This window comes from Bison bison, unplaced genomic scaffold, assembly GCF_000754665.1.
Source record: "Bison bison bison isolate TAMUID 2011002044 unplaced genomic scaffold, Bison_UMD1.0 scf7180017864484, whole genome shotgun sequence".
Classification (NCBI taxonomy): Eukaryota; Metazoa; Chordata; class Mammalia; order Artiodactyla; family Bovidae; genus Bison; species Bison bison.
Genome location: NW_011495044.1, coordinates 7,071 through 16,301, shown reverse-complemented (window position 1 = coordinate 16,301; position 9,231 = coordinate 7,071). Strand labels below are relative to the sequence as shown.

General features: G+C 47.8%; 1 long non-coding RNA gene across 1 annotated transcript; it reads left to right on the top strand.

Moving 5' to 3' along the window:
- The first annotated feature begins 151 nt into the window (after positions 1 to 151).
- On the top strand, positions 152 to 9,231 carry LOC105004837. The gene is made up of 3 exons (XR_827261.1): positions 152 to 472; positions 1,670 to 1,845; positions 9,156 to 9,231. It is a non-coding gene; the product is annotated as an uncharacterized LOC105004837 (long non-coding RNA).

Here is a 9,231-nt window from a genome sequence, read left to right as displayed (position 1 = left end):
GCGGCTCACGGAACCCCCTCCCCACCCGCCCAGACACAGCCTTGCTTTCCCTGGAGCAAGCGTGGCCCGGAAACCGTTGTCCGCTCCGCCGCGCACCCCGGAACTAAACGGAGATTCCCCGGGCACATCACTTCCGCCAGCCGAGGGGTGGGCCCAGCACCAGAGGCAGGAGTCACTGCAGGGATCACTGGGGAGTGTAGTCTTTAAGGCGGAGGCGTTAGCAAAGTGGGCACTAGAAGGAGAGGCGTTTCACCCGGGGTCCTCTGTAAAAGAGGGGGCGGGGCGGAAATCTAGGCACCACAGTGGCCATTCTCCCAAGGGCATGTTACTGAGAAACAGCTCCCTCAGAGGCCTCTGGGCGCGCCGAGCACCCTGGGAGATGTAGTCCCGCCGCTAGGCCGAGGATTCTGGGTAGTGTAGTCCTAGCGTCCTAGCCCAGCTGGTGGCTGGAGTGAACCCTTGTTCCTCGCTGGTGAGTGTGGCGCCCGTGGGGCTCTAAGCTGCAGGCGTGCCCTTCCCTGCATGGAAAGCTAGGTCTTGAAAGTCTGGGCTGTTGGCTGGGCCTGAGGCTGGGGACTGTGCGGGTGCCGGGCAGAGGAGGAGGCGGCGGGACGCGCTGTCGCGGTTCAGGCCGTGCCCTCGCGGATGTCATATTTGGGTTGTGAGCGCGCATCTTCGATGGACGTGAGCGAAGCTCAGCCGTGATGCCCAGTGGTGGCGGATGCCGGAATCCAGCCACGTCCCGGGGCTTCTGTGGGTGAGGACACGTTAGGCCTTGGCCGAAAGAGCGATGATGATTGGGGATGGGGGGTGGGCGTGTCGCCTTTATCCCCAAGTCCCTGGGGGCCAGAGGGTTGAGTAAGTTGGCATGGGGCCCTGATGTTTCTCAGTTGCCGGGATGAGGGCCAGCCCGCCGCCAGGAGTTTTGGTGGGTGGTTTGCCGTGGGCAGCATGTGCCTGGGGATGGGCTGGGTGTGGAACGGGCCACTTTGGCAGCAATCTTGGGTGTGTTTTTGGCCGGTCACCCCTGGATTCAGGCCTTGGAGGAAGAGGTTGTCTGAGGCCCACTGGGCAAGTTTCTCAAAGGTCCTGGAAACCTGCGTTGACCCCAGCAGTCACGGATGTGCAGGGCTCCGGTGTTTCTGGACTTCGGGATTTTGAGTTCCATTTTAAAGTTTTATTAAGGAGGGATTTTAGACAGAAATAAATAGAACTCTACAGACCCACCATCCAGATGTAACCCTTGTCACCTGGGGAGCAATCTTGATTCATCTCAAAATGGCACACTGAGAAGCCTACAACCCACAGAGGTTCACTGTCCCTGCCCTACTTGAAGAGTGTAGCCTCGGCTGCCAGCTTCATCCAGACTCTGTGACTTTGTAACGGTGTCACCTTGGATAAGGGACTGACTTCACTGTGCTTCAGTTTTCTCATCTGTAAAATAAAGATAATAAATCATACTCCATTGGATTGTGAGGCTAGAATGAAGTAAGACGGTTCTGTGCCTGGAACTGTCTCTGATGTGTACAGTCCTAAGTGCCCAGTAAGTAAGAACTTTGCTTAGGAAGGTCTGAGGCAAGAGTGGGTCAGCTCAGGCCTGGTGTCGGCAGCATTATTGGGGCAGGCTGTGTTCTGAGCAAGCTGCCCGCAGCCTTTTCTTCTGTGACAGGTCCATTCCTGATGCCTTTAAGGAAGAGGAAAGCCTAAGGGCGTGAGTTTCCAGTGACTCTCCTGAACCTTTCTGCTCTTGTGCTGCCCAGAGAGGAAGCCTGGTGGGTGACGGGAGGGCTCCTGACAGCCCGGACTCACGTGGGGACTGCTCGCCTTCCGTGTGCTGAACCAAAGGTGGGTTTCCTTCGCTCAGCCTTGACATCTTGTGCCCAGCACGCCCCGCCCGGGGATCAGAGCCCAGCTGGTTTCCCCAGGGGACATGGTCTGTGGTAGGGGTGGCTGCTGTCCCAGGGACTCTTGTTCAGACTCTGTGTCCTCCTTGACCACCCCCTCCTCCCCCATCCTTGTGGTGTGTTGAGGCCTGTGCACTCTCAGTCTTGTCTGTTGTGAAGGCCTCGGCCTTCTGTTCTGGTTCCATCCAGCGAGGCCCTCACTGCCTGTGTCCCCGTCCTGTCATCTCCCCTGCAGTTACCTCAGGAGGCAGCTCTAACATTAGAGCTTCCTGTAAAATAACCACAGGGTCATCACTACACTCAAGGGAATGAATAGCTGTTTCAGTCAGAGCAGCTCTGTTCAGAGGCAGGAGAGGGGAGGTGTGTGGCCGGGGAGGAATTCCGGGGGACAGTGTCCCTGTGTCTGGCCCTCCCCCCGATTCTGACCTTGTGGACCTCAGTGAACACCCGCAGCTTGGCCTCTTTGCTCTTTCCAGGCTCACCTGCCCTGTCTCTCAGCAGCACGTGCGCTGTGCCCTGGACCCCTCTCCTTCTGGTCCTCACTCCTGCTCCGCCCTCACTCTTGTCTCTGCTCCACCTTCTTGTCCCTCTCCCCACCTGCCTCTTGCATTGGGCACCTGACGTCCACATACTGAACTTGGCACTCAGCCTGCTAGAAAGAGACCTTCCTAATCGTCTGCTTCTGTCCCAACTCCAAAGTCAGGATGCTTGGGTTCAAATCTCAGTTTTACCATGTCTAGCTGTGTGGCCCTGAGCTTGTTATTTCACCTCCCTGAGCCTTCTTTTCCTCATCTGCCAGATGGGAATCATCAGAATGGTGTCCACCTCCCGGGGATGTTGGAGGAGATAACCCTAGCAATGCAGTTACAGTGCGGGGCACATAATGCCTAGGTAATTTTTAGAATTACTTTAATGCCTCCAGCTTCTCCAAGTCTCCTCCTCAGTCTCCTCCCGGACTCCCAGCCTGGTCAGACCCTGCTTTACAGCTGCACAGAAGCATATTCCTTGTCTGCTTGTGTTTCCCCGAGCATTTCTGTTTCTGTGTCAACTGGTGATGAGCTGGGATGCTCTCCCCCTGCAGAGCAGCCTGCACATCCCCGGCAGTGTTCCCAGGTTCCCTGTTCATGGTGGGACCCTGGGGCTCAGGACTCCAGGGCTTAGGCTGTGTCATGACTGTCTGACCTTCCCACTGGACCAGGAGGTGGTTGTTAGAGGGTAGGGTACCTCATTTGCTCCTCTTGAGCCATCGATACAGTTCCTGTCACTGGGTTAGCCTAAGCAGGTGAAGACACCAGTGTCGTCTTTGCTAGGCCCCACACCCTCTCCACATGGTATCGGGCCTCTGCTTCTGTTTGGTCCCTCTAGCAGGGGTGCTGATATTCTTAACCTGGTGCCTTGGGCCCTCTGAGAGCATACAGACTTAAGCCTGTGACTGGCACAGCATCCCTTGTCGCACATTTGTGGGTGAAAGCAGGGATGAGATCAGCCTGAAGGAGCACCCAGTGTTTGATGAAATAATTTGAGCAGCAAAATAGTGATAATATTCTAATATAACCCCTAGGATAAGCTATGAATCCACACTGAAGTAAATAAGAAGGGACAACTCTTGGATTTCCCTGGTGATACAGTGCATAAGAATCTGGCTGCCAGTGAAGGGGTCATGGGTTCAATCCCTGGTCTGGGAAGATTCCACATGCCGTGGAGCAACGGAGCCTGTGCTCCGTGACCACTGAAGCCACCGCAGCGAGAAGCCTGTACACTGCCGCGAAGAGTTGTTCCCGCTTGCCCAACTTGATAAAGCCTGCATGCAGCACCGAAGACCCAGCACAGCCAACAATAAATGAATTAATTTAAAAAAAAGAGAAGGGACAACTCTTGCTTACAGAATTCCAGCTAATGAATTTCAAAGGAAAGAAGGGGGTAGAACATTGTCATTTGGTCAACACTGCAGTAATAATGGTTGAAGACAGCTCCCACAAAGTGATGCTAAAATTATTTGGTAAAAGGTTGAAGAGAAACAGGATATTTGTATAATCTCAAAGTAACTCTCCCAAGATGTGTATTAAATATAAAGGCAAAATGAGTGACTTTGTAATGAAAAAACCCAGCAGACGCTGCCTTAACCAAGTGATCAAGGTTAACATCATCAGTAGTAAAACATACCGATATCATGAACTCCTATCAAGGGGTATGAAAAGGATACATGACTTCTGAGACAATCTAGCCAAAAGTGAACTAGGGTCATTCTAATCATTTTCTTGTCAAATCTGATAAAGCACAATTGAGGGCTGTTCTTCAAAAATGTCATTCATGAAAGAAGGATTGGAGGAGATTAAAGATATATGACAGCTAAATGCAGTGCGAGAACCTCAGTTGAATCCTGGACCAGAAGAAGGAGGACATTAGTAGAAAAAACCTGTTGAAATGTGGTTATGAGATGTAGTTTAGAAAATAGTAATAATAATCAATGTTAATCTGGTTTTGATCATTGTAGTATAGTTTTCTCAGATGTTAACATTAGAGAAAACTGGATTAAGGTTACATGGGAATTCATATTTTTGCAACTTCTAAGTCTAAAATTCAAAATGAAAGTTCTATGGATCATTAGTCTTACAGTGAATTGGATGTTGGATGAGTTCTGTTAAAGAATACTTCAGCATGTATAAATGCAATCATGTTTTTTCTCCTTGGTCCAGTTCATTAATACGTATAATATACAGTAATGAATTTCCTCATATTCAGCCAGTCTTACATTTCTGGGCACTCTGTCTTGGTGAAATTAAAAAAAAAAAAAATTTATTTATTTGGCTCCGCTGGGTCTTAGTTGTGGCACGTGGGGTCTAGTTCTCTGACCAAGGATTGAACCCAGGCCCCTTGCATTGGGAGTGCGAAGTCTTAGCCACCTGACCACCAGGGAAGTCCCCGAAATATTTTCTTATTGCTTTGAATGATATTCTTCTTGCCATGCATTTAAAGTCATAAAATATATATAAGATTTACCATCTTAACTGTTTTAAGTCTATAGTCCAGTATCATTAAGTACATTCATATTGTTGTGCAACCGTTCACACTCTCCATTTCCAGAACTTTTCAGAATGAAACTCTATCCCCATTAAACAATAACTGAGTTTCCCCTTCCTCCTAGCTCCTGTCAACCATCGCTGTACTCTGTCTATATGGATTACTCTAGGTACCTCATATAAGTGGAATTTTATATTTGTCCTTTTGTATCTGGTTTGTTTCACTTAGCATAGTATCTTTAATGTTCATCCATGTTGTAGCATGTGTCAGAATTTCTTTTCTAAGGCTTAATAATATTCCATTATATACATACACACACACACGCGCACACACACACACACCCCGCTCTTTGTTTATCTGTTTGTCTATTGACAGACACTTGGATTTCGTCTGCAGTTTGGCTATTGTGAATAATGCTGCTCACGTGAGTGTACAAATATCTATTCAAGTCCCTGCTTCCAATTCTTTGGGGAAATACGCAGAAGTGGAATTGGTGGATCATATGCTAATGTGTATTTTTACATTTTTGAGGAACTGCTGTGCTGTTTTCCATAGTGCTTGCACCATTGTACATTCCCACCTGCAGTGCACGTGAGTTGAATGATGATTTTGAAAAGTCTCATGGAAGTCTGGTATATTTTTTGTCTAGAGTCACTTAGGAGTTTTCTTTTTATTCTTCAGAGCCTGATAGTTTTTCCGGTAGAAAGATACCTTGAAGCTGTTGGCTGTGTGTCAGCTTCTCCCTGGTACTTTGTAGGCCCTTCATATTTTGATTCAGGTCATCTTTTTTTCCCAATTTTTACTGTAGTACAGTTGATTTACAATGTTGTGGTAATTTCAGGTGTACAGAAAAGTAATTCAGTTATACATATACATATGTTCATTCTTTTTCAGATTCTTTTCTCATATAGGTTATTAGAGAGTATTGAGTAGGGTTTGCTGTCCTATATAGTAGGGTCTGGTTGGTTACCTGTCTATGTACTTTTTATATTATATATTGTAGTGTGTGTATGTTAATCCCAAACTCCTAATTTATTCCTCCCCCCACCACACACACACATTTCCCCTTTGGTAACCATACATTTTGTTTTTTAAGTGTGTGAGTCTGTTTCTGTTTTATAAATAAGGTCATTTATATCATTTTAAAAACTTAGGTTCCACGTATGAGTGATATATTTGCCTTTGTTTGACTTACTTTATTTAGTATGATAATCTCTAGGTCCATCCATGTTGCTGAAAATGACATTATTTCATTCTTTATATGGCTGCGTAATAGTCCATTGTACAAAGATGTACTACATTTTTTAAAAAAAATTTTATTTATTCATAGCTGTGCTGGGTCTCACTGCTGCTTGGGCTTTTCTCTGGCTGCGGCAGGTGGGGGCTACTCTCTAGTGGTGGCGCACGGGCTTCTCATTGAGGTGGTGAGAGAGTCATTTCCTAGGCAGGTTGATAAGGAGTCTCGGGGTACCCAAGGAGAGAGGGGTCTGGAATTCTCAAGGAGGAAGAAAGGAGAAACTTTTTTTTCCTTCTCTACATTCCTTAGGATTATATAACAATAATGTATCCTGCCTGAGGACACTCTCTGGATTAGACCTTCTGTTATCTTAACATGTAAATTATGGGAGTAGGTCTGGTGAGGTCTTTACAACCTCCAGACATTCTTTGGATTCATTGGAGAGTATATAACTCCACTGCTAACACTAGCAAGCCGGTACTCTTTCTACCCCCTTCTGATGCCTATGTCAGAAGCTTTCTCTATCTCCTTTATACTGTAATGAAATTTTATTACACAAAAGCTCTGAGCAGTCAAGCCTCGTCTCTGGCCCCGGATTGAATTCTTCTCCTCCCGGGGCCAAGAATCCCGGTGTCTTCGTGTGATTCAACAACAACCTTTCAGTGGCTTCTCTTGTGGCAGAGCTCGGGCTGTAGAGTACAGGTTCAGTAGTTGCAGGACATGGGTTTAGTCGCTCGAAGCCTGTAGGATCTTCCCGGATCAGGGATCGAACTCATGTCTCCTGAATTCACAGGACTCTTTACCACTGAAACTGTGTGAATGCAGGTGGATTCTTTACCACTGAGCCGCCGGGGAAGGCTGTACCACATCTTCTTTATCCATTCCTCCGTTGGTGGACATTTAGGTTGCTTCCGTGTGTTGGCTATAATAAATAGTGCTGCAGTGAACACTGGGTGCATGTATCTTTTCGAATTATGACTTTCTCTGGATATGTGCCCAGGAGTGGGACTGCTGGATCATATGGTAGTTCTATTTTTAGTTTTTTAAAGAACCTCCATACTGTTCTCTAGAGGGTCTGTTACGAATTTTACATTCCCATCAACAGTGTGGGAGGGGTCCCTTTTCTCTACATCCTCTCCCGTATTTATTGTTTGTGGACTTTTTGAGGATGGCCATTCTGACTGGTGTGAATTGTACTTTGATTTGCATTTCTCTAACAAAAAGGTCCGTCTAGTCAAGGCTATGGTTTTTCCAGTAGTCATGTATGGATGTGAGAGTTGGACTGTGAAGAAAGCTGAGCACCGAAGAATTGATGCTTTTGAACTGTGGTATTGGAGAAGACTCCTGAGAGTCCCTTGGACTGTAAGCAGATCCAACAAGTCCATCCTAAAGGAGATCAGTCCTGGGTGTTCATTGGAAGGACTGATGCTGAGGCTGAAACTCCAATACTTGGCCACCTTTTGTGAAGAGCTGACTTATTGCAAAAGACCCTGATGCTGGGAGGGATTGGGGACAGAGGAGAAGGGGACAACAGAGAATGAGATGGCTGGGTCGCATCACTGACTCGATGGACATGAGTTTGGGTGAACTCCGGGAGTTGGTGATGGACAGGGAGGCCTGGCGTGCTGTGATTCATGGGGTCGCAAACAGTCGGACACGACTGAGTGACTGAACTGAACTGAACAATTAGCGATGTTGAGCCTCTCTTCATGTGTCTCATGGCCATCTGTATGTCTTTGGTCTGTGGCTGAAACTTGAAGACATTACGCTGAATGAAATAAGCCAGACACAAAAGGACAGACACCGTATGATTTCACATATTTGGGATACCTAGAATAGCCAAATGCATGGAGACAAAAAGTAAAATGATGGTTGGTTACCAGGGTTTGTGAGAAAGGGCATTGTGGTTAATGGCCACAGAGTTTCAACGTGAGATGATGAACCAGTTCTGGAGATGGATAGTGGTGATGGTTGTACCACATTAAGTGCGAGCATGCTTAATGTACTGAAATGTACACTTCACATGGTAAAAATAGTAAAATGCTTATGTATATTTTACAATCATTTAAAACCCACAAGCTGTCCTGCGCTCGACCTGTTCTGCATTTCTCGCACTTAGTGCCTTTTATTCCTCCTGAGTGGTCCTACGTCCCGGGATTCAGGCTTCCTCTCCTCCTTGGCGCAGGTGTCCTCTTCCGTGCTCCCCATACACCTCATCGGGAACACCTGGCACATTTCTCTTCCCTAGACTCCTGTGCTTTGTTCAAGACCAAGTTCCTGGGCCTCTTGTGAAAACCTCTCCTGATGTCCCTATTGCAGGGTGCTTTCCACTTTGAAACAGTGTTGCGATAAAGGCAGTAAAGTTGGGCAGGGTGTGAGAATGGCATGTGAGATGAATTCTGGACTGAATGGCAGGGACGTCCACCCTGAGCACCACAGTGTGGGACAGGACGTTTAGTGGACTGCTACCCACAGTTGAAAAAGCGGAGATGCTAGCTGATGGCTGGGATGGGCTCCAAACCAGGGCATTAGGGTTCAAATTCGTGCTCTTGACCATTCCCTGCTGGTTGGTGCCTCTCAGGGAAGGAGGGCCGGAGGGGCTGTGGGATTCAGGGAGGGACTGAGTTGTGTTTGGTCTTTGCCATAACTGAATTGTGTGAACCTCAGTCATTCGGATGCTTCAACACTAATACCGTGGTTCAGACTATTCTTTTAAATTCTTAAAAGTCTGGCGCTTTCCCTCAACATAAAGCTCCTGAAAGTTACAGGCTATTTTTGTATGTATTCTCCACATCAGCCCAGCTAGGACCTTGAACGTGTTGACAAGTGCCACTGCCCAGGTGGTGACAGGGCTTTAAAGATCTTGGAATACAGAGCACCAGGGTGAAAGGCAGGATCTCACCTGCCTCCCCTGGGCCGCCTCCCCCTTGCCCCTTACCCTGAGGCCTGGGCAGGGCTGGCTCCCGGGTGAACAGGGCTGTTTTGTGTTACAGGCACACATGGCATTCAGAGATGTGGCTGTGGATTTCACCCAGGATGAGTGGGTGCTGCTGAGCCCTGCTCAGAGGT